We start from the raw sequence: 26,709 nt of genomic DNA, 5'->3' as shown, positions 1-26,709 counted from the left end.
TATTGTCATATTTTTAATTGACGTCCTGTGGAATATGGAGTGGCATCACATGTTGGTTTGATTTGTATTTGTACATGGATTTTTTTTTTAAGTTTAGCAGAATGCCAGTGACATTCTCCATTCTTGATCAATGTTTTCTTTTTTTTTTTTTTTGGCCAGTCCTGGGCCTTGGACTCAGGGCCTGAGCACTGTCCCTGGCTTCTTCCCGCTCAAGGCTAGCACTCTGCCACTCGAACCACAGCACCGCTTCTGGCCATTTTCTGTATATGTGGTGCTGGGGAATCGAACCTAGGGCCTCGTGTATCCGAGGCAGGCACTCTTGCCACTAGGCTATATCCCCAGCCCCTCTTTTTGCTTTTATAAAAGCAAAATAATTTTCTTCCTGGGATCTGTCTTGAAGCCGCCCCTTTTCCCCCTGAAGAATTAGAACCAAGAATGCAAACATGGGCTTCTTCACAGAAAGGAAAGGGAAAAGTGATATGTAGACTCCTCAATAACATCATACTTTATGAAGAGACTGTAGCTTTCGTCCCCAAGAAGCCTTGTATTGAGCATATTTAATGGGTGATGTGAAATATGGGGCAGAGTCTTTTTGTAAGAAGCAAGTTTCTGATGAGACAAAACTGGATTAGACCAAGGCTAATGCTAGGTATCAGACCACAAAGTCATCCAATTTATCATCCTTTCCCCAAGGCCAAGTCATTTTTAAGTGGTTTGGAAAGACTTTGAAGGGGTAGAAAAGCTTGAGAACAATTTAAAAACTTGTCCCCTGCAGGGCAGTGTGTTAAAAGCTAGTTTTGCCAAAAGGCTAAGGCTGTGATTACTGCCCCCCCCATAACCTTTGAAAAAATAATCTTAAAGTACCCCATTAACAGAGATTACAGGGTAAGGCTACTAAACACAGAAGTATTTAAAAGAGAACAGGGAGACAAAAATGAATGCTTGTGGGAAGATGCAGTTGCTTACCCCAGAATCATAGAAACTTTTGAAATAGACATGCGAAGTCTGTAGGGAAAATTGAACTCTTTGTAGAGCTATTGGAATTGTTTATTATGAAGCTTCACTTGAATAGTCCTTAAAATGCTCCCTTTTCGGACTGACTTTTTGAAAGAAGCATGTGAGTGTGAGTGTGATCTGAAAGATGAGCTCTTAAAAAGATCTCTCTCTAGAATGATGTTTGTCTTAGACTGTGGAGGTGACAGGATGGTGTCAACAGTGGAACATGGGCATCACTGTCAGTTCATCTGTATTTTGAGGTGGGGCTGACCAACCATATCTGAGTCCAAAAATTCACAGACAGACAGCTCTGAACTGTGAGCTCATCTGATTATGTTGAGATGTGCAGACTAGGGCAAATAGAAGAATGAGTTGGATGGAGCCCAGGGACTTTCATTGATGTCTGTGGAATTAATGTTAAGTAATTTAGAATCCCTACTGGTGGGAAGGAATTCATTAGGTTCCACTGTGAATGTCAGTGTTAGAGCCAGCCTGACATTGAACATAGACTAGGAGTAGGATGATCTGGGTTTCAGAGTTTGCCTTTTATGAACCTGAAATGTCTAGTGTTGGTTGCTTAATGTTTGTGCAAGGCTTGTTGAGAGCTGTCAAATGTATCATATATTGGGAGAACTTTGGAAACATATAATATTGATTGTATTGTTATTAGTAAGTCTTAATAGTAAAAGTGAAGTTTAAAGGATAACAGCCATCCTCAACCCTCAACACCCATCAACTCATTTCCTCTTTAGCATTACTTAGGTTTTCTTGTCAGTACATGCAAAGCTCCTATCCACGTCTCTGGCTTTGAGGAAGTCAGTTGAATGAAAGACTTCAGAGTTTAAAAGATAAATTGTTGGTTTATAATGGACCTGACAGTCACTTGCCTTATTCTAAGGGCAATTATGTGAAGTACTTAAACCAACCGCAAATTAACTCACTGTATTTGTGACTGTGTTAGGGAGGGGTGTAGGCACAGCATAAGCACCCATACATTGTGATTCTGTTTCTGGATGATTACCAGCGTATAGCCACACTGGGACATTAGATCAGGGATAGTGTGTCTGAGGAAGCTAACATGCCTGTCCACAGGCCCTGAAAAAGGGGAGTGTCAGAATAGCTTCTTAACACATAAATGTGCAAACTTGACTAACTAGATTTAGTATCTTGAGACGCCCTCAACTTTTCTTCTATATGCTTCTTCTAAGTACTTCTCAGAGAATTCTACATTCACCTGCAAATGTCTAGAAATGTGAGGTGATTAATTCTGTGTTGTCATGCTTTCCTGTTACTGATTTGGCTACTACAGAGCACATTTCCTTTTGTACGTACTGAGTCAGTGGAGTTGAGAGAAGTATTACCAGGGATGTGTCAGAGACATAGTGGGTAAGTGTATATAAATGAAAAGGTTTAGTTTCCTTGTTATTTTGTATGATGATCTCTCAGTGGGCCTTTTTTTTACGTTTATGTATAATTATAATATAAAGTTATTGCTGTTATTCTACTACTGGGTTGAAATGCGTAATGAGAGCTAAACTCTAGGTGCTTTATATTTATTGCCTCAAATTCTTAGTAACCCAAGATGGGTGGCTTTATTGATGAGGAATCTAGCTCAAAAAAAATGTTCTAGGTCATGAAGGCTAGATTTGAAATCATTTGGTCTGAAATCTTTAAATTGGTTTATACTCTGTTGTCTCTTCTGTTCAGGATTATAGACATAGGAAATTAGTGACAAGTGTTTAGATTGTTCTGTGGCAATATGAAACATCCTTCCCAAAACCGGAGTATGTTCTGGGGATCCCTGGATGTTCCTATATGTTGCTGATAGTTTAAGTTATAGGTGCACAGTGTGATGAGATCAGAGATGTCATCGTGCCCCATGGCCCTCCCCACCCACTGTCCCTGGCTTCTTTTTGCTCAAGGCTAGCATTCTACCACTGAGCCACAGAGCCACTTCCAGCTTTTTGTATGTATGTGGTGCAGAGGAATGGAACCCAGGGCTTCATGTAAAGGAGGCAAGCAGTTTACCACTAGGCCATATTCCCAGCCCTCAAACTTCATTTTTATGGGTAAGAAATTTGTTTATTTGATGTGGTTACCCTGTTATTTATTTATTTATTTATTTATTTTTGATGGGTATTGGGGCTTGAACTCTAACTTGGCTTTCTTTTTTTTCAAATTTTTCTTATCAAACTGATGTACAGAGAGGTTACAGTTTCATATGTTAGGCATTGGATACATTTCTTATACTGTTTGTTACCTCGTCCCTCATACCCCCCTCCCTCCTCCCCCTTCCCCTCCCCCCCCAGGTGTTCAGTTCACTTACACCAAACAGTTTTGCAAGTATTGCTTTTGTAGTTGTTTGTCTTTTTTTACCCTGTGTCTGTCAAATTTGGTATTCCCTTTAAATTTCCTACTTCCAATACCAGTATACATGATTTCCAATACACTCAGATAAGATTACAGAGATAGTGTAGGTACAACCACAGGAAGGTGATATAAGAACATCATCAATAATAGAAGCTACAAATACACATGGGACGTTGAAAGTAGTTACAACTGTGATATAACAATTGTCTCCATAACATGGAGTTCATTTCACTTAGCATCATCTTATGTGTTCATAAGGGTATAGCTATTGGGCCTTGTGATGCTCTGCTATGACTTGCCTAAACCTGTACTAATTATTCCCAATAAGGGAGACCATAGAGTCCATGTTTCTTTGGGTCTGGCTCACTTCACTTAGTATAATTTTTTTCAAGTCCTTCCATTTCCTTACAAATGGGACAATGTCATTTTTTCTGATAGAGGCATAAAATTCCATTGTGTATATGTACCACATTTTCCTGATCCATTTGTCTACTGAGGGGCATCTGGGTTGGTTCCAGATTCTCGCTATGACAAATTGTGCTGCGATGAACATTGTTGTGCTGGTGGCATTACTGTGATTTTGTTTGTGGTCTTTTGGATAGATACCCAAAAGTGGGGCTGCTGTGTCATAGGGGAGTTCTATATTTAGCCTTCTGAGGAATCTCCATACTGCTTGCCAGAGTGGCTGAACCAATTTACATTCCTACCAACAATGAAGTAGGGTTCCCTTTTGGCCACATCCCCTCCAACAATTGTTATTTTAGTTTTCTTGATATATGACATTCTTACTGGGGTGAGATGGAATCTCAATGTTGTTTTGATTTGCATTTCTTTTTTTGGCCAGTGATGTAGAGCATTTTTTTCATATGTTTCTTGGCCATTCTCATTTCCTCATCAGAGAAGTCTCTTTGTAAGTCTTTACCCACTTGATGAGGGGACTATTGGTTCTTTGTGGTTTTGTTTTGGAAGAAGGTAATTTTTTTAGTTCTGCATATATTTTAGAGATGAGGCCTTTGTCTGTTGAATGTCCGGTAAAGATCTTCTCCCAATCTGTGGGCTTTCTGTTTATCTTGCGAGCTATGTCCTTTGCCATGCAGAAGCTCTGCAGTTTGATGCAGTCCCATTTGTCCAACCTTTCTTTGATCTGTAGCCTTTCTGGGTCTTTGTTAAGGAAGTTCCATCCTGCGCCAAGGAGCCCAATTGTTTCTCCTACTCCTTCCTTTAGTGTTTTCAGGGTGTCTGTTTTGATTTCGAGGTCTTTAATCCATTTGGAATTGATTTTGGTGCAGGGTGATATGTAAGATCTAGTTTTAGTTTGTTGCATGTGTTGAGCCAGTTTTGTAACTTGGCTTTCTTGTTCACAGCCGGTACTCTACCTCTTGAGCCACACATCTGCAGTCTTGATGTGGTTATTTTAATAATTTTGTTCTAAACTACTTCCTTTAAAGTTTGAACTTAGGTGATTTTTAGTAGATTACTTATACAGTTATGTCACTATTAACACAATCTAATTTTAGAATAGTTTCATTCCCTCCAAACCTTCCAAAAATTGAAACCTCCCAAACCAAAAAATAAAAACTTCGTTGCATTTTTTGTTTCTTAACTTTTATGGGAGCCTCCTCTGAATTACTACCACTTTTTCCAATTAGCAATGAAGAGAACTTTACTTATAGTTCTGTCTTCATTCTAATCAAACAAGATAGCATTTATCACATGCAAGGCACTGTTATGAAGATTAACTCATTTAATTTACCAGTTCCTCAAACACAATTAAGGACAGGTTCTCTTCCCTTCTCTCTCTGTCTCTGCAGTGCTGGGGATAGATCTCAGAGCCTTACACATGCTAGGTGAATGCTGTAGCATTGAACTATATTTCCATCTCCTCAACAGATGCTCATTATTTGTATTTTGCAGATGCAGAAGCAGGACCAAAAAGTTAAATATCTTAGCCAATGCCAGTAATGATGTACTAAAGATGGAGTCAGGAATCAAAACATGTTATTCTAAGCATTTAAAGCACCTGATGAGACCAGAAAGAATGGGGAAAACAAACATACAAGAAGTTAACTGGGTAGATGGCAAGCTTCAGAGAGAGAGTGAGGGAGCACAGGTTTCTGACTACGCTGGTCTGAAGCTCGGATAAATCTGTACTGGTGGTCTGTACGGAAATTGCCATTCATCAGAAGCTCCTTCCTGTTCATTCTTCCTTCTGTTTTGGTGTCTTAGTTTGTGAAACTGTATAATGCTGGTAATTAGCAGTGTTGAACTAAAGCATTCTGAATATCTGTGATAGAAATGCCAGTCAAATTTCTGTACATGAGGACTCCAGAAATTGTTATATATTTTTTTTTCTGATGTTTCTGTTCTTAAATTTCTTGACTTAATTTCAAACTAGTAACCAAAAGTATGGTGTTTGTACTGTCCTATGGAAGCTAAATACAAAAATACAAATGATTGATATCCTTATATTTATACTAGTTAGCCTCCATTTTGATGACCAAAATAGAACAAATTACTACATGCTCATATGCTGGAACCAGTTAGGGTTCAACAGTCATATTTCTATGTGGCACTCTATTGTGTACAGGTTGTGTGGAGTTTTAGTTAAGTGGCATCTGTAACATTGGAAGGGGATATAAACTCGTTAGGATAAAGTAAATCAGGGTGTAATGCCTTTCTATTGCCCTACATGTTTGAGAGCCCTAATTTTGACAATGACTTCCTTTACCCCCACCTCTCCTATAGGAATGCTCTCAGAAACAGACTTAATTTTAACCAGAACAAACAGCCTTTTTTAGTAATGTTCTATGGCGGATTCTCATACCTCACAGGTTGGACATGTAGCATTTTGTGTGTGTACTTATGGCAGATTTATAGTTAGAAAGGCATATCTTTTCTAGGAAGATGGTGTTTTTCATCTCTCTTTAGCATCATGTAGAAATGCTTAAGTGCTCTCAGAAAATGGAGATGGGAGAAAGATAGATGGAAGGAAGTGAGTAAAGGAAGAGAAGTTAGGGTCCTTTGGATCATGTGGACTAGGGTTGTGAATCACTGGCTATTTATTTTTGTAGCTGTTCCTGGCTGAAATGCCCTGTAGTGGAGCTGGCGGGATTAGGAATTCCAGTATGGGAAGGAAAGACCTTTGTGAGCACTGATAACTGTCTAGACTGGTGGCCAGTTGGAGCAGTAACTGAATAGCCCTCGATTGTGACTGCCTAGTCCTACATGTTGTATATCATTAGTTTTATTCCATCCTCCATCAGGGTCTCTAGTTCCAAGGCAGAAACCATGTTGCTTTTGCATTCTAAGTGCCTCAAGAATTGCACACCCACAATTTTTGAAAATTGAATCCATGGAGTCACAGAATGAATATACCTTCAGTCCTGGTGTGTGTGTGTGTGTGTGTGTGTGTGTGTGTGTGTGTGTGTGTGTGTGTGTGTGTGTGTGTGCCAGTCCTTGGGCTTGGACTCAGGGCTTGAGCACTGTCCCTGGCTTCTTTTAGCTCAAGGCTAGCACTCTACCACTTGAGCCACAGCACCACTTCTGGCCGTTTTTCTGTATATGTGGTGCTGGGGAGTTGAACCCAGGGCTTCATGTATATGAGGCAAGCACTCTTGCCCTAGGCCATATCCCCAGCCAATCCTGGCTTGTGAAGTGCTCTTTTTGATTATCAGTGAAGACACATTGGTTCTCATTTAACTAGCTAGAGGGAGGCCCAGATTTGGTGCTTTTGTTGAAGGCTCCCCAGATGACTCTGATTGGTGGCTGAAATTGAGATTTTTTTTCCCCCTTAAACACAAAGAAGCACACATAAAGACATAGTTTACTTTACATATGTGCAGTACTTGATAGCTTTAGAAGAGCTGTTTGTAGTCTATTCCTCTGGTTAAGTTGAAGTACCATAGGAAATATACTTGAAAGTCCAGTTTAACAACTGTTCACATTAGATGGTCTCTAGAAAACCACAAAGATATTTAGAAGAACATTAAATTTTAAGCACAAGCAATCCCTTTGAAAAAATAAACCATGAAGCACTCTCAGCACTCAGGGCATACATGTTATCTTGTTCCTTTATCCCCACTTCACTAGTAGTTCAGATGGCATGTAATAGCAAGTCTTCTGTTTTGGATTACAAAATCCTCATCTTCCTCTGTCAAGCTGGTTTGTTTCTCCTGCTTGGTTCTGGAATGGTTGGGAGTAGGAAATGATTCATATCAGATCCCAAGCAAGCATGAAATGAAAACCAGTACCTAAATCCCTAAATCCTAAAAGATAGTAGGGGAAAGAAAAGTGGGAAAGGTTACCTTGTTTTAAAATCATGTTTTGTTATTTTGCTTTCTATAATTGTTTTTCTTAAACAGAAATAATCTCTTAAAAAGGAGACTTGGTTAGGGACACGGGTCAAGTTTGAGGTCCTGAGTTCAATTCTACTGTACTTCTAAACAAACACAAAACAAACCAGGCCAAAACTTTTCAAATTTGAAGGTTTGAAATGAAAGTACTTAAAATAGGCAGAAGATGGGACGGTAAGACTACTCTTCATGCCGGTTCCATTTTCCAGTATTATTGAGGTGTTCTCTGTGAATCTTTGTGGAAGTCTTTCCAAAATTGCTTGTACATTTAAGCAAGACTCACAGTATTGGTGCTGTGGATGGTGTTTACTTTACAGTGCCTACAACTTCCCACTGTGGTTGGGTGGCGTATCTCAATTAGCCTCCACTGTGCCCGTATGTGGAGGCCCTCTATCTATGTAGAATGCCAACTACCCACTGTTGCTGAAAGGGTATTGTCAAATTGCCAATTCCCCCCCTTTGAGATGCAGCACTGATTTCTATTAGCATAGTATATGACAGATACCTGTTTCTCCCCTCCACCCTATTTTTGCCAGCTCTGCATTTTATCAAATTAGATGAATAAAAATATTCATTACAACAATGTTTTAAGTGACTTCTTTGTGTTGGGCACCATGCTCTGTGCTAGAAGACAATGATGAATCAGAGTCATGATTTCTGCCTTTACATAAGTATCAGGGCGGGATGAAAACCAAGTAAACAGATCACAATTCACAATTCCTTATGTGTATATTTATCATGGAAACAAAGGGGCTGCTGTAGTGATCCAATGTGGTTTAATTTGAAGTTTACAATATCACAGAAAGGGGCCTATTACTTGTTATGTAGCTGAAGTATTTTTCTCTTCATTTGTAATACGTTTTTTATTTAAACGTTTTGTACTTTCTAAATAATCATTCCACTGATTAATTAGCTTTTCTTCCCTTTGGTTTGCTGAATATGTATCAAGTACTAGCTCTTTAGAGACCCTCAAAACTTCCCTGAAATAATACTTCATTCTTTTTGAGGAGGAAGGGGGAAATGCCTACCACATTTGGCCTTCCATGCCCACAGGTTTTACATACACATATTCAGCCAACAACGAATAGAAAATATTAAAAAATGGTGTTTGTATTAAGCATGTACACTTATTTCTTGTCATTATTCCCTAACTAGTACTGTAGAGCAATGATTTGTGTAGCATTTGTATTGTACCAGGTGTTATAAATAATTTAGAGGTGGTTTAAAGAATGCAAAAGAATGTGAATGGGTTATATGCAGATACTCCATGGGAGCTCCTGGAATCAGTCCCACAGGAATACTGTGGGAATGATCATATGGAAATAAGGGTTTATTGAAAAACTTGGTGTTGTCAATTATCTTGTGTGTGTGTGTGTGTGTGTGTGTGTACACGCATGCATGTGGGTGTGCATACATGCACATGTGTGCGCCAGTACTGGGGCTTGACTTTGGGGCTTTGAGCTCTCACTGGGTGGTGCTCTACCATTTGAACCACATTTTCAGTCTTGCATTTTGTTAGTTATTTTGGGGATATAGTCTCATAAGAGTTCCCCCCCCCCCCCCCAGCTACCATTGAACTTGGTCCTCACTACTGGCACCCCACTAATGAGCTATATTTTATAAATTTGACATGGCTGTTGGCCTTAAGTTATTAGCAACTTTGGATAGAACTTGCTAAGTTGTGGGACAGAAAGTGTTTCTGGTTATTACAATATGGCATTGAGCCAGATAATGGTTTTCTAGCCTCTTGAGATTACCTAATATCATTGAATGAAAATGGCTAAAGGGGGAAACATTGGGCATTGCTCATCCAAATGTATCTGTATGAAGCTGTACTCTATGAAGCCATCCTCCTCAGGCGGATGCCCTAGCCTTTGCCTTTTGTCTCCTAATCTATTTGTAGAGACTAGGTGAGGGCCTAGCTATAGAAACTAGAGTATAAATTGCTAATAACTTTATGCCTCTAGCATGAAGTTTCTCATTTCAGAAACTGAGACTATTGAAATGTAAGGGAGAAAGACTAAAAGTTTAGTATTTAATTAGCCAGCTATAGCCAACCTTTCACCCAAACACTGTTGCCAAATTAGCGTGGTATTTATCGACAGATCTTTGACATAATCTACTTGACCTATTTCTTTCTAGGACTTTCTGTGCTACCTATCTTCAACCTTGTTTCAGGTTTTTTTGTATTAGTTTTTCATTTGAAATTTCTAGAAATACATGCTTTCAGATTTTTGTCCCGGATTTGTATCATAATTGACATAGTATGATTGGAAATCTAAGAACTAATTTTGTTCCTGTTGGCCATATCTATTCTACTAAGTAGTCTAAAATTTCTGTGCTGAAGTTTTCTCTTATAAATTGAAGGTAGTAAGTAAAAGAATCTTTGGTGTTTTTCCATTTAGTTAAACAGTTTGGTGCATTACTCTCATTTATATATATCTCTCTATATATTTATATATATCTATATATATTTATATATATATTTATATATCTCTCTATATAGATCTATAACAAAAGTTATGATCGGGGAGTGTGTGTGTGTGTGTGTGTGTGTGTGTGTGTGTGTGTATGTATGTGTATATGTCATACTGGTTTTGAACTCAGGGCCTAGTGCTTGCTAGTCCGAGGCTAGCTGAGTCACACACTGCTCAGCCACACCTCCAGCCCTTGTACCCATTAGTTTGAGATAGGATTTTTCTGTTAGAGTATGTGTGGATCAGTGTCTTTACTGATTGATTGATTGATTGATTTCCCCAGGGGGCTTGAACTGAGGGCCTGGACACTGTCTCTGAGCTTCTTTTTTCAAGGCTAGCGCTCTACCACTTGAGCCACAATGCCACTTTTGGCCTTTTCAGTTTATGTGGTACTGAGAATTTGAACCCAGGGCTTCATGTGTGCTAGGCAAGCACTCTACCACTAAACTACATTCCCAGCCCCAGTGTCCTACTTTAGACTCTTTGTTGTAGCTGAGATGATGGTACATGCCAACATGCCCAATTTCTTCCATTGGAATGGCGTCTCCTGGACTTTTCTGGCTGGTCTGGCCTGGAACCTGAATCCTCCCCACTTCAGTCTTCTAGCTAAGGATTATAGACATGAACCACTGCTGCCCAGCAGGGATGTTATCATCATCATTATTATTGTTTATTTTTGTGCTGGTACTCAGGCTTGAACTCAAGGCCTTGAGGTTTTGTTTGACTTTCTTGCTCATGGATGTCCTACCATTTGAGCATGCCTCCAGCGCTGCCTTTTGCTAATTATTAGCCTTGAAGTCTAGGGATTTTTCTGTCCAGGTTGCTTCAAGCTATGATCCTCCAGACCTCAGCATCCTGAGTAACTATGATTACAGGTGTACGTATTTTTCTTTTAAATAATTTATTTTATTGTAAAGGCGATATACAGAAGTGTTACCATTACATAGATCAGGTAATGAGTACATTTCTTTTTCAACAGTGTCACTTCTTCCCTCATTTTCTTCCAGTTTTGTTTCCTCCTGACCCTGGTCCCCCACAAGCTGCACAATTCATTTTCAATAGTAGTTTGACCAAATAGTTACCAGTCATCACAAAGTAAAGTGGTTTTTGTCTCCCATGTGGAAGTCAAGAGAGATTACAACAGGCTTAAATTTAAAAAGTACATTCTTATATTGGTTCATTTATGAACTTATAACTGGTCATTTTTGTTTTTTTCTTGATAAATTGTACCTGTCACCAGTGTATGTTTGTGTATATACTCACATTTACATATTTATTAATGTTCTGTTACAGGAAAAATGAGTATTGAGTTGAGTATGTAGTACTCAGATAATTCAGTTTGGGTGAAAGTGATGAAAAGTAACACTTTTTAAAGTGTTTTAAGTTACTTAAGCCTTCTGGATGCTTTTGAGCCTATGATAATGTTCACTCACTTCTTTTCCTCCCTCCTCCTTCCTCTTCCCCAAATCCCTACCACTTTTTCTCCCTTTCCCCTTCCCTTCTCCAAACCCTCTCTTTCCTTCCCCATAAGACATATTTCAGCAAATTCAATGTAAACTTTGAAGATTAAAAAAAAAAAGATTGATGATTAAAAGTGGTCCTTAGATGTAATTCCCAGCCCAAATCACATCTGTTTTGGATGGTAGTTATTTTGCATTACAAAAGGCAGAGATTTAGAAGGCAAAATTTGCAGCTTATTGGTTTTTTTTCTTCACCTGATTTTTTTCAAGGATCTGGAAAATAAATAATGGTCATTTTTAGGTCAATTATTATTTTCCTCATTACGTGAAGAAAAAGAAAACTTCTAAGAAACACTGGGTGATAATTTTTGGTGGCTTCCCCCATAAATGAACAGATAGGGTTCATTATATGTGTTAAGTCATCTTCTTGGAATGTTAATTTCTTCAAAATGTGGATTTCCTTCAACAGAAAATAATGATAAGATTCATATAAGATGATACTGTGAAATTTTTAAAAATTAAACTTAAGAGAAACTGAGTCAACCTGGGGGTCATTTACCAATGCTGCAAGTAACCCAAAATTTAAAATGTTTTTTGTCCGCCAGCCTGTTGCTTGTGTTCAGTTAATCCAAGAAGCTCAGCTTTTCATCAAATGGAGGAATATTAGGTTGCCTTATGGATTATAGTATGAGATGAAACATATTCCATTCTAGCTATCAATCACAGTAAATGAACAACATGGGTTTAAAATCATTGTGTTTTTGAATCCCAGTTATTTAAACATAAAATATAACATTTTAACATTCAGGTGTCCTAATTTGTGTTTCTATTATGTGAAACTTGGATTAGCTTGGCTAAATGGAAGAAATTAGTATGTTCTTTTGTAAAGATTAAATCTGACAGTGTTCTGGACCTTTTTGAGAAAAGATCTGGATGTATATATACACAAAAAAATTTACAATATGGCTTATGCCATTGTTATCAGTATCTGGCTGATGTCTGGGTAAAAGGAAAACAGGATCCTAGCATGGCAACTGCATGATTTCTCTTCATGAATAGTAACTGGAGCTTGCATTTTCTCAAGTTTCACATGATTCAGGCTCCATCTCGTTTCCTCACTTGGCTGTTGAGAGTCTTGATTGAGCATGTTAAAGCTTGACATCATGATTCAATCATTCTGATTTTGTAATATATTGAAGTAGAGTGGAAACTCAGAATCCTGCCAGTTTTCTTAATGTCTGACACACCCATTCTAATTTACAGTATATTGTTCTAAAGATGCACCAGGAAAACACACACACACACACACACACACACACACACACACACACACACACACGACATCTGAGGATTTGGCTGCTTCTTGTTTCTTTCCTGTCTGTCTCTTTGTTTCCAGGTGCATCAGCAGATGGCTGGCCAAAAAGCTCTAAATTTGTACCTTGTGTGACCTTTAGCCTGGAGAAAAATAAGTCTCTCAGAGGATAAACTTCCAGACCATCACCAGTAGACCTTTTGTCATTGGCTATAAATAAATTCAAGTGTCTGGATTTTCCTCCTGAGGTTTAAAGAGCACACAGGGCTGATAATTAAATTATAGTGTTTCTTGGGACTATAACAGATTTTTAAAAGATGGACAAAACCATACTGCATTTGTTCCATGGTAGTTTTCAAATTCTGAACTCTTACAACAGTATGGCAGAACCTACAGGATCTCTATGCTGAGGTCTGGCTTCAAAAGTTTTCAAGCAGCCTAGCAGACAAGGACATGGATTTTAGAGACAGGAGTCCTGATTTGAATTCTACTTCTGTGATACAGCAGAGCTTACTGACCTCAGTGGAGCTGTTAACTTGAATGAAGCTCAGGATCAACAGAGTAATTATATATTACTTCAATATTATTCATAATCTTCTAATCTTCGATGTCATTAACAGATGTTCAATAAATGGGTTGTTCACTTAATTCTCTGTAAGAGCTCATTCTTAAATCCCTGTGTTCAAGGACAGAACACTGTGACACTAATGAAGGAAGGAGGGGTTGTATGCCACCAAGCAGAGAATCAGACAAATAATTGAGAATATGTTAGCACCTTTATACATTATTATGTAATTCTTTCTCTATGTGCTTTTCAGCCACTGCAATAGAACAGTACCAAAAAGTGTCTTAAAGATGTCCCGTGCTCCTCGTCCCAAGCAACTTGTTTTCTAGAAGTCACATAAGTTTTCATCACTTTATAGATCAATGCACTTAGAAGTGGTTGAAGGAGATTGATATAGTTATGCTGGGATAGAAAATAAACCCATCTCCTGTTTCCTTCCCACCACCACAATAGGAAGTCTTGTTTGGTGTACTGAGTCACCTCTTTCTTTTTTCTTTTGGAGACAGGGTCTCACTCTATAGCCCTGGCTGTCTTCAAGCTCACTGTGTAGCTGAGGGAGGCTTTGAACTTGTGATCTTCCTGTCTCCTCTGAGTGCTGGATTACAAGCAATGTGGTACCATGCTTACTCTTAATGTGATTGCTGGGTTTTGCTGGTTCATGCTTGTAATCCTATCTACTCAGGAGGTTGAGATCTGAGACTTACAGTTCAACCAGCCTGAGCAGAAAAGTCCCCATAAAACTTTTATCTCCAATTAACCACTCAAAAACTGAAGTGGCAAGTGGCAGAGCACTAGCCTTGAGCACAAAGAGGCCCAGGGACAGTACGTAGGCCCTGAGTTCAGGCCCCATAACTAGCCAAAAAAAAAAAAAAAAAAAAAAAAAAGATATTGGGATTGATCTGATCATATGACTGGGTCTGGTGCTTGGTTGACAGATGACAAGAAAAATTGGTAGAAGGAAATAGGATGTTAAGAATAATGGCTTGTGAGTTCTTGAGAGAAACTTGTTGACATATTGAACTGGCTGTGATTGTTTACTTAGGTGAGCTGTGTCCAGAAACTGATGGATGAAGCAGATCAGCATTCTTTCTTATTATTGTTTTCTACTAGTGCTTCCCCCACATTGGTTTCATCCTCCTAAAGCAAAAGCTTTGCAGGCAGCAGGGGAAAGAAATTAGTCTGATACAGTCCAAAGAAAATTTGTGTCCTGCTCCACTTTCCCCTAGCTTTGAAAAATCTCAAATTCAAGGCCAAGCAATGAATTATTACTACCACGATAGAGGAAACTGGTACTATTAATGTCATGTAAGGAGAAAGCCTATTTTGAGTAGAAACAGAAGGACATTTATGAGGGAACATTGGTCAGCTATGGCCAAACTGAGGAGTAGGAAATTTAACTGCAATTATTCCATTTGAATTGTTAGAAGGACCCTTCAAACTGTTGGAAATTGTCTAGTAATTAGCATAGAAGTCATTTGTAAAAAACACTGTGACTTTAGAATAGCAGAGAAGGAAAAGAGTCAGAGATGAAAATTGCATATGTGGGAGAGTAGGCCCAGAGATTTTCCAAGTGAGACCAGGGGTGAGGTATTAGGATTGTATATAATCTGTATATAATATGATCCATTGAAAACTACATGTTTGGGGTTCATGTTTCTAGTTGCAGTTAAACCTGAATTTGAGATTTTAATCCCTACAAACCCAAGGACATATACAGTGAGAGTTAGACATTTGATCTCATGCATTTTACCTGTTGTATAGACGCTCCAGTTCTTCCTCTGCTTTGGCGTAATCCAGATTCCTATTGGCCTTTGATTTTAGTTTTTGAGAAATGATTATGTAGCACCATGGTGTAGGCAGGATGCTGCAGCATCAGAGTCTTTGCTCAGACTGAAGAACCCCTGCAGGCCACAGTGGTGGGTTTATTAACTAGCTTACCTCCTACTTGCCCTAGTGAGCTGGGAGGTTTCTTTTTGGAGGCTGATTCTTTTTCTTATTGCCCATGATTAGGCAGATAGGCTGAACTGCTTTAATTATTTATGCTGTTTTGGTGAAAGCATAAGCTGCTTATTCACTTCCTGGGCCTGGACTTGGGTGGGAATTATTTGGCCAGCCCAGCTGCAGGATTAACATTAATGTGATACTAATCCCTGGGCTGTATATCCAAATGTTTGTTTTTCAAGTTCAGGATCCACAGCACATGCTCAGTAATGTCCCATAGGTTCTAGCACTCAGCATGTAGACCTGCACATTACATAGCCAACATTTTAGACAATTTTTGAGGAATTGTTCAAGTCTCAAGTAGAGAGAAGACAAGAGATTCTGGAAGATGTTCATAAATTTCATATCTCTCTGAATGAATTGGAATCATGTAGACTAGACTTGTGTAATCAGTTACCTGCACATTCATGTGCACATTTATTTCCTCATGTACTTGTTCAGGGGTAGATGGGATGGGTCACTTCAAAATCTCTTTTGAGATTTAAGTTCTATATACATCTAGGGTAATTATTTTTAAGTATTCCTTATTGCTTACCCCTTGGCATCTATCTCATCCCTTGTGTTTAGGATTTGTCACTGTATATGATAGATACCTGAATATTGTTATGGAAGAAGTGGTTTTCCACATACTTACTGGAATGTTCACTGATTCTAGGCAGAACCTCTGGAAGACCAAATAAAAGTGGCCAAAACAATCCTACCAAGTGATGGTACATCATGTATCACTAAAACTGCTAAAAAGTGACAGCTTTCTTGACCATTCCCCTTGAATAAGATTCTAGTGTTTTTATTTTATTCAGGGTAGAACTGGAAGATAAAGGGAGTTGAGTCACTTAGAGAGTTAGAGGAAAAGTAGCCAAGCAAAATATATTGGTAATTATGTCTCCACCAAGTTCCTGAATGTCCTAATATTTTATCCTGTGATAACTTTATAGGACCTGGAGAGACCCTAACTGTGCCGTTCCAGAATATGACAGGGTACAGACTCCAACTGTGCCATTCCAGAATATGACAGGGTACAGATCTATACTGACCTACCTGGAGCTCCAAGGTTTCTCTATCTACATCATATTGATTCTTCCATGCAGGATTATGTGTTATTATAGGATGCATATATAAAATGTTATTCATATTTTCAGAGCTCTGCCTGTCCCCCCTTTTCTCTTTCAGTAAAGATAGAGAGGTAGAAATGTTTTTTCTCTGCTTGATAGTTTTAGATCTTTCACCACTTTCTTACCACATTACAAATTTTAATGTAAAAATTAGGAACCAAGTGACTTTTGCAATAAATGTAGTGGCTTGTCTTGCTCATATGACAGCCCAGCATAGCAGAGATTTCCTTGGAAGGTGTGACAAGTGTCACATTTCTTTTTTGTGTCTTGCAGAGACTGTGGACTCCCCTGAAGCTAGCTAGCATATGAATAAGAGAAGGTGAAGACTCTTTATTCTTTGCCATTCTTTTTTTTGCACATCCTGGAGCTTGAATTCAGGACCTGGGTTCTGTTCCTGAGTTTCTTTTTTTCCCAAGGCTAATGCTCTACCACTTGAGCCACAAGGCCATTTCCAGCTTATCCTGTGTATGTGGTATTGAGGAATCCAACCCACAGTTTCATGCATGCCACGGGAGCATTCTACCACTAAGCCACATTCTCAGCTTTCTTTGCCATCTCTAGTCAGGAGTAATGTGCATCCCCTGGTGTTTCTGTAGTAAGATGTATCCTACATTAAAGGGCCTGGAAAAATAGTCTTTGATGGAATGTCGCTTCCCAGTGAGAAAGTCATTGTTTGAAGGCAAAGTAGGAATTTTGGTGAGCAGGAAATCCTTAATGCCATAACATTTATATATTCTGATAATCTAGATTGGACTGTATGTTCATCACTTTGGCTGCTGTAACAAAAATGCTACAGACTGCATATCTTAAATAACAGACATTTACTTTTCATCATTTTGGAGGCTTATATTAAAGTACCAGCAGTTTCATTATTGGGTTGATGGCATTTCTTCCTGATTTGTCTTCTGTTATCTGGAGGGAAAAAATCTCAAACTCTTTAGTCTATTCTCTGTTCATCTGTCTCCAGTACTGGGATTTGAACTCAGGGCTTTGGGCTTAACTGGACAGGTACTCTACCATGTGAACCATACATCCAGCCCTCTTCAGGATCTTCTAAGACCACTAATACCACTCATGAGGATTCCATCTGCCTAGCTTCAGTATTTCCTGAAGAACCCACCTCACATTGCTATTTCATTGGCGATTTAGGCTTAACATGTGAATGTGGGCACAGTGATATAAGCATGCAGTTTACACAGATAGATTTTGGATATTTTGGAGCAAAGCAGTAGATTGTCATGATATACCAGATAAGAAGCAAAATATAAACCTCTTAGAATAGCTTTTACCACCTGCCTTGCCTGTTTACTTTGGATGTTTTCTCTGATCAAATGGGAGACAGTATTTCAGAGTTTGTTGAGGAGAGAAACTTTCTGTAGCCACACAGCAGAGGTAGCACAACGATAAGGTCACCTTCTGTAGTGACCAGGATGCCCCAGTGATAGGCTTTGTGAAACAATTTCTGCAACAGATTTGGGGTTGTTGCCTCTTGAAAATAGATCTTACTTAGGCCTTTTGTTTTTTTCCTTTCTCAATCTATTTACATTATTTGTAACTCAACTGACTTTAATAGCTAGAATGCCATGGTCCCAATGTCGTCGTCGTCGTCGTCGTCGTCGTCGTCCTCCTCCTCCTCCTCCTCCTCCTCCTCCTCCTCCTCCTCCTCCTCCTGTTCCTCCTCCTCCTGTTCCTCCTCCTCCTGTTCCTCCTCCTCCTGTTCCTCCTCCTGTTCCTCCTGTTCCTCCTGTTCCCTTTCCTCCTCATCCTCCGTGTTCTCTTCTTTCTCCTTTTCTTCTTCATTTTCTCCCTCCTTCCCTCCTCCTTTTGTGCTGGTTTGAACTTGTATCCTCTCACTTGCCTTTCTTCACTCTAGTATAATGCGCTACCACTTGAGCTACAGCTCCACTTTCTTTTTAAGTAAAAACATTTCTTTTCAATGGCACACTAACCAAAACTGTCCAATAGTAAGGATTGGAAAACTATAAATATATTTGAAATTACCCATAAGCTCAATTCAGTTCTAAATCAAAGTGAAAACACCTTGTTAACTCATTTGGTTTAAGAAAAACACTACCCATTAAATTCAAACACAATTACTTTAACAAAAAATTCCATAATTATGTTACTGTAATGCTTTTTAACTTTTTTCTTTGCACTCAGCTCTGGTTGTTTGCTGTTCTATAACATAATAGGCTAACGTGATCTGTCTGCTCTTATTTTAGTACATCTTGCAGGACTTATGTAATTCTTTTTTTAGGTTTTTGTTTCTTTTTTTTTGGTTGGTTAGTTGGTTGTGGGGCTTGAACTAGGCTGGGGTGCTATTCCTCTGTACATCTTGCAGGACTTTGTATAGTTCTTAAACATTATCAGCCTTTGGCTGTTTCTTAGATTTATCTAGTAAAAGAAGCTAATTTGAAGCTATTTACTGAGTCCTGCAGAATCTCACATTTGTTTAAAAGACTTTATAATGTGTGAGGAAGGGAAAAATAGAAACTTTATGAAATGTGTACTTGGAACAAGAGATGATTGCCTTAAATTTGGCTGTGATAAATAAAAGAAACACTTGGAAGGTATTTTTAATGAAATTTATTCTTAATCCTATTTTAGTGCCCAAACTGAGAAGGCAGTTTGCTTGCTTGAATCTTAGCATTTATAAGGAAAATGTAGATTCAGATTGGGAATGTTTTCAACTGAGATCTATCTGGGCAACAGAGAAGATACGAAGGCTGTTCAACACTGGATTTAATAGAGTACATAGGAAATGGTGTCATGCATTGTTTATGCATGTGTCTTCTAGGGACAGTCATTCCAGAATCAAAAGCAGTTGGTTTGCTCCCCCTTATAAATAGAAGTTAAAAGATCATAAACTCAGATGGCCCCACAGGCTGTGCAGATAACCTAATGCATGTTCTAAGTCAAGAGTGGCAAGTGGTCAGACCAGTTCTCTGGAGGGAGAAAGTGCGTACTGAAGCTTCATATAGAAATGGGACCAGTGTTAGGTGGTGGTCTCTGTCTCCTTCCTTGCTCCCTCTGTCTGTCTCTCTCGGGGGGAATGCTTTTTAACAGCCCAAGAATTTTGAAATACTGTGCAAGTCAGTGAAAAATTGCTGCTTTTATTTGTCCTGGAGCCACCTGTCTGTTGTCTTTACTTTAGTGGCAAGGGAAGGCATATTTGCTTCTGGGCATTGGGTAGGAGGGCTCTCTAGTTCAGTTGTATATTCTTGGGGCTAACAATTGCTAAGCTTTTGCAGGCAGAGTCAGGAGGCTAATGCTGTTTTGAATCTCTTATGAGGCTTTAGTGGCTAGATGGAGAACCTGGTGTTATTTGATACTCTTAAACTGAAATTTTATTTACTTTATAAATATGCCATGACTTTCAGTTGCTCACGCTTGTACTTCTAGTACTTGAGATTTAGAATCAACAGAGATGGTTTAAGGTGGGTTTGAGAGCATAGCCAGTTTAAAAATTTTCAGTTGCTGAAAAGAAAGTAAAATAATAAAATCCTGATTCTTGGGTGATCTGTAAAATAGAAGGAATTCAGTTCTGCGTGTGTGTGTGTGCGTGTGCGTGTGCGTGTGCGTGCGCGTATGTGTATCCTGCCATAGCTAATGACCCTGTCTCTTTTGGGAGTTTTGATTTTCAGGACAAAACTTTTCTGATGTAGAAAATAAAAGGCTAATATGTAAAACATGGAAGTTAATAAAGATGAATATAATTAGAGAGAGAGATGCTATAAAAGCAGTGCTGCATGACTGTTTTAAAATGGAGAGTTTCTGTTTCAAAAAAACCAGAAGAAAGGATTTTGAATGTTCCCTGTAAAGAAATCTAACCAGACACTGGTGGTCACACCTGTAATCTTAGCTAGGCTGAGACCTGGAGAATCAAAGTTTGAGGTCAATTTGGAACAAAAGTCTGTAAGACTTCATCTCTAGTTAAAAAGCAAAATGCCAGAGTGGAGGTTTGACTCAAGTGGTAAATCAGCACCCCTGAGCAAGAAAGCTTACTAAAAGTATGTTAGGCTCTGAGTTCAAGTCCTGGTACTAGCTAGCACCCACCCCCCCCCGCACCCCCACCCAAATTTAAAAAGATAGACATGTTTGTCCTGATGTGATCATATGATCGTCCCATGATATATGCATATATTGAAACACCCTGTAGAATTGTGTAAATTTTACAATCTTTATGTGTCAATTAAAAAAAAACCCTGCTAGTCTGAGGATTAAAAATCTAACAAAGTTAAACTCTGAATTAATGCCATGTTAAGTTCAAGATTTATTTTCCCTGAGAGACTAGTCTTGTGTACATGTTTTATTTTTTTCAAACAGAGCCAAACTTCATGCTCTTACTTTAATATAGAGCTTGTGGTAGTTAAATAAGAAAAGAGCTTTTAAAAATTGTCTTACTTTAAAAAGTATTTCTCAACCTGAAAGTGACTGTTGTAAGTCACTCTCTTTTCTTCTGAACCTACAATCTGTAAGGTGGGGACAGTTTTCCCCACCTTGCCCATCATTTCTTAGTGATAATCAAATAGTCTAGAGTGTGTATATGCTGTTACAGTACCTAGGGTTGTAATTGAGACCCATCCTTCCTTCAGTGTCTGTGGGGTTTTATAGGTGTCAGGGCTCCTAAAGAGGCAGTCATACTTACTTTAAGTCAGGGCTCCACTTTAGCTTGGCCACTTCTCTTTTGTGGCATCTTACTTGAGGTCTTTTGCTGTACTATGTCATGATGATGGTCCCTCTGTAGCACTTGCCTCTTTTCCCACACTCTATATAGATAGATGGCAGGTGCTGGAGTGGATCTACCACAAACAAATTTTTGTATCACATTTGTAGAACCGGATAGAAAAGCTTGCATCTTAACCAGCAATGTATACCAACTGCTAGGAGTATCACCTTACAATAAACACAATGAAGATCTAAGGATGAGCCATAAAGTGAGGAGTGGACTTGAAAAACAGTGAATCAGTTTGCCTTAATCTAATGTAGGAGTTGGGACTTATTACATATTGATTTGGTCTTTGAGGAGCTACCTATTGTGAACTTGCTAGTTTTTGGTATGTCATAGAAATGAGAAAAGTTGAAAAATGTAAAAGCTATAATTTTTTTTTTCCTGGTCCTGGGGCTTGAACTCTTGGCCTGGGCGCTATCCCTGAGCTTCTTTTGCTCAAGGTGAGCACTCTACTGCTTGAGCCATAGGAACATGTTTGGATTTTTTGAGTAGTTTATTGGAGATAAGAATCTCACAGACTTTTCTACCTGGGCTGGCTTGAAGCTGCAGTCCTTAGATGCCAGCCTCTTGTGTAGCTAGGATTATAGGCATGAGCCACTGGTACTTGGCACATGTTATGATTTTTATACTTGCAGAAAACTGAAGTCTTATGCTTGTCAGTGTGATAATAATTACTAAAAAGTCGTATTTCTTGATAAGCATTGCTGATAAGGGCACAGGAAACAGAATGCTTGCTTCTGTTTGGATCAGGATTTCTTTGCTTTGCCTTAGAGTAAAAATAGTGTTTTCTTGGAACATGAAATTGAAGCTGCCTTCAGAGGATTCAGTTCCTGTGGTATGTGCTAGTTTCGGAAGCTCTCCTGAATATGGATCTGTGGTTCACAACAGTGACTAACTTTGTGATAAAAAAGAACAAAAAAGAATAAGTTGTTACAGATAGGATTAGGAAGAGCATATATTCTTTTACAGGCTGTATATAGGTCTTTTTCTAAGAGTCTGCTTGCAAAATACAGAGGCAAATTGATCATCTTTTTCTTTCAAGAGATTTCATTAATGGCTTTCATACCACAATGAGGGAACACTTTTGGTAAAAATACTACTATTGAAAGAGTTTATCAGTCAGGCACTGGTGGCTCATGCCTGTAATCCTGGCTGCTCAGGAGGCTGAGATCTGAGGATTGCAGTTTGAAGCCAGCTTGGGCAAAAAGCAGATACAGAAAACAAAGAAGTTATTCTACAGTTTTAAAAAAGAGCATTATATAGCCAGGAGTCAGTGGCTCATACCTGAAATCCTAGCTATCCAGGAGGCTGAGATCTGAGGATTGTGGTTTGATGCCAATCTGTGCAGAAAAGTCCCTAAGACTCTTAACACCGGTTAACCACCAAAAAAGGTGCATGTGGAGCTGTGGCTCATGTGGTAGAATACTAGCATTGGGCACAAAGAAAAAAAAAATGCAAGGGATAGCACCCAAACCCTGTGTGTAAGCCCCAGGACTGGCTCACACAACCCCCTCCCCTCAATATCCCCCTCCAAAAAAAATTATACAGTATAAGGTAGAGGCAGTTTAGTGTAACTAAAGGTATAATAGGAAGACTCAAAGAAAAACAAGTTGACAATTTAGAAGGGAAGGGAAATTTGATAAATGAATATCCACAAACATAAGGATGTTGAGATCACAGTTTAGGCCCTGCCTTGCTAACCTCACAGAGCCAACATTATATTATACTTGAGTGAACACTGTGATTTGAGAGTGCTTGGAGAGCTCGGGACTGTGTGCCACAGACCTTCATTTTCAGCATTCATGATTCATTCTTTGGATTGCAAGCTGGTTGACCAGCAGTCTAAAAGCCACCCTCATACAAGGTCCTTTCTCCAAATCATCACAGCTCATCTGGGAAAGGACCCAATGGCACTTCCTAAGCAGCCACCATAGCTGAAACAGTGGCCTCTTGAGGAAATTCCAGCCTTCCACCCAATAGATTAGTTTCATTCTGTGTGTGTGTGTGTGTGTGTGTGTGTGTGTGTGTGTGTGTGTGTGTACACACATGTGTAATTGGACTTCAGTTTAGGGCATGGGTGCTGTCTCTTCACTTTTTTTTCTTTTTAATTGCTCAAGGATAGTGCTTTACTACTTGAGTCACAACTCCACTTCCTGATTTTTATGGCTTATTGGAGGTAAAAGTTTCACGGACTTTTGTGCTGGCCTAGCTTTGAACCTGAGATCTACTCCTTCTTAGTAGCTAGGATTACAGGTGTGAACAGCCAGCTTTTCTCTTAGCTTTCTTAATTTGTTCTTTCACCCTATAAGCAATTATACCTCATGTGTGATGGATGTACATGTGAATAATTTTATCTTTGCCAAGCTTGTACTTAGCATTATAGTGGATGAGTTCTGATCCATGCTGGCTAGACTGGACTTAGATGGACTGTCCCTACAGTCATTTTTAAGCCATATAGCTTTCTATTTTAAGCAAATTGAAGTCATTTTTAATACTCAGAAAGATCATTTAATAAAAAATGTTGTGTCTAGAATAATGAAGCATTGTTTTATTGTTAATTGCTTATATTGTAAGGTCTTTTTCAGAAGCATGTTGAAGTGTTTACAGATGAAATTACGTCTGGCTGAGATTTTCTTTGATGTACTTGTTGGGGGAGGGTAGATGAAACAAGACTAAAATTCTAGTGATTTCTAATAGTATGTGGTGGTGCAAAATACTATTTTCTTTGCTTTTGGGTTTATGTAAAATTTCACCTAAATATTTACATGCTCTCAGAGAAAAGGCAGTTTCTTTATAAAGAACCAGGTGAATATTTGACACTGAAAATGATTACATACTTTTTTGAGTTTATTCTAGGAAATTGAATGGCCAAAGATATTAATTAAGTCATCCAGTGACCTGAAATTAAGATTTTTGTGCCAGTACTGGGGCTTGAACTTAGGGTCCGGTGCTGTCTCTTAGCTTTTTGGGTCACGGCCGATGTCCCATCACTTACAGTCACTTACAGCTTTTTTGGTGGTTAGGTAGATATGGGAGTCTTGCAGATTTTCTTCTGTGACTGGTTTCAAACTGGGATCCTCAGAGTGGCTAGGATTACAGGTGTGAGCCACTGTGCCCCCTCCTCCCCTTGCAAAGATTTATATTTAAATGGTGATCTAAAGTAAGTAGAAAATAGTAACAGTTCATGGACTGCCTGTTATTAAGGAAGAATCCGCAGATATGCAAAGGTGCTTTCTCTCTATGGGTAAGAGGGGCTTTTGGAAAGTGATTGGACATTGCCCCATCCTGTCTGTGTATAAAGTACATGACACTTTTGACTCTTGATTGAATGGAGTTTTAGTAATATTCACACAAAAGTGAAGCAAAGAATCTTCCAGTGACATGAAATGATGACTGTCAGGGTAAATGTAGATTTTCAATTCAAACCACCAAGACTACGGAGTTTGCTCATAAAAGCCTTCTTTAGCCTTGGAAAGACAGGCTACATGTGGAGTAAAACAGTTGGGACTTTTCTCTTTTCTGCATTTTCAGTATATTATAAAAGGAAACCTTTTGAAGCTTGAGAATACTACATGAACTTGAATGCATTCATGAGCATCTGTGGAGCACCTACCTATGGCATTAGGCTCCACACTCTCTTGAAGCTATATCCCTTGTTAGTGACAAATGTAAAAGTAGGTCAGTGACTGCAGTGTGGTAAGAAAAATGTATAATTAAAGAAATCTTTGGGGAGTGTTCTTTGATAAGACCTGTAAACTTTCCCCCTAGAAAATGGATTAAGTGCATGCATTTGAATTTCTTACAGCTTTCCTGTTCTTCTTTAATCTGCCAGTGCTCTTGTTTAATTGTTTAATACTTTAAGCCATTCAGGATGTGAAGAAAAAGCTGAAAGGCTTGTGCCTAGGAGTGGCTTGGGAAACCCTAGGTATCTAAGGTTGATATGCTGAACTTATTTCACTAGGGCACCAGTGGGGTGGTTAAATGCTTCTCTTCTTGTGACTCTTAGTTGGGAGCAAGGCCTAAGTAATGTTTAGTTTTTAGATATACTTTATCTCTTTCCCACCACCAGTTTTCTCTTTCTTTGGTTTTTCCTTCCCCAAAGGTGTGATTTCATTGCATTCATGGCTTCTTGGATGTATGTCTCTTGGAGGAGACTCTGAAACTGGTTCTTTCTCCCCCACTCATTTGGGTATTAAAATTCCCCCCACTCCACCCCCACCTCACCCCAGGACTTTTCTACTATCTGATGGAGTTCTGCAAAATTAATGAACAATGTAAAGTTTCTCCGTTTTTTTTTTTTTTTCCTTGACCTTGTACCCCCTCCCCATCTGTTGTTTTATAGCAAGGCTATAGGGCTCCCTCCCCTGCAGGGTAGGGCCATTCAAGGTATTCATGTTAAATGCCTCTTTGAGAGGTTTCAAATGTGACCTGCTGTTATGTTAGCTTATAAAGAGAAGAGAAAACCTCCACTTTTGGTCCATTTGCTGGGAATTTTGGTGTTGAACCGAGCAAGGAAATGTCCTACTATGGTCTTGTCATGGCTTACCTAATTAGTGCAGATTTGTGTAGGTTTTTTTTTTTTTTTTTTTAAAGCAGAGACAACCATTAAAAAAATTCCCAAGATTTCTTTGGGAAAGTTTAATAAAGGAAATTTGTTTATAGAAATACATTGTTTTTCTGATGGAGTATCACCCATATTTTGCTGAAGTGTTAATGTGATCACATACCTGACAGATCACATGTGATCTCTATTGTCTTGGACTGGTTAAAGAATTATCACTAGCTTTGTACATTCTGTGTAAACTTTTCTTCAAACAGATTTCAATATGAGTCTAACCATCATATTATATGATCACGACTGCTGTATTTTTTGTGTTTAACATGCCTTTTTAGTTCCTTCTCAGTTACCCAAGTAGAAATGTCACTTTTTGAAAAATGCCAGATGAGGAGGATTTAATCTCTGGGTGCTTAGTATTTAGTAAAGCAATTTGACAAATATATTATGAAAAATCAAATACAGTTCAAAAATCAAATATATAAAGCCTCTACTAATCAGGATAGGAGCTATGCTTTCTCTTTGCTTTATAGGAACAAGAAAGGTGAAATAAAAGATTTCACAAATTAACACAAGCTTACCTCTTGAGTAATATAACTATGTAAGGACACAGCTTTACTTTTATATAACTCTATAATGAGTATTGAGGTAACAGAAATGTGATTACTATAAACTTGTCACATATGATAATTGCAGTAACTACATTTTTTTTTAACAGGACATGGTGTTATATTTGAGGATAAAACAAATATTTTTCTGCTTTACCCATGTTATTAT

The 26,709-nt window shown here is 38.6% G+C and overlaps 1 protein-coding gene and 1 long non-coding RNA gene across 5 annotated transcripts in view; both read left to right on the top strand.

Annotated features, from left to right (window-relative positions):
• The window catches only part of Fmnl2 (formin like 2), a 279,290-nt gene that overhangs the window by 76,208 nt on the left and 176,373 nt on the right, over window positions 1-26,709 (top strand). The window lies entirely within an intron of this gene.
• LOC125350677 lies at window positions 351-25,222 on the top strand. The gene is made up of 3 exons (XR_007210793.1): window positions 351-2,894; window positions 25,056-25,059; window positions 25,210-25,222. It is a non-coding gene; the product is annotated as an uncharacterized LOC125350677 (long non-coding RNA).

Source organism: Perognathus longimembris, chromosome 4 (assembly GCF_023159225.1).
Source record: "Perognathus longimembris pacificus isolate PPM17 chromosome 4, ASM2315922v1, whole genome shotgun sequence".
NCBI lineage: Eukaryota > Metazoa > Chordata > Mammalia > Rodentia > Heteromyidae > Perognathus > Perognathus longimembris.
Note: the sequence above shows the minus strand (reverse complement) of the source record. Positions and strands in the feature narration are given on the sequence as shown.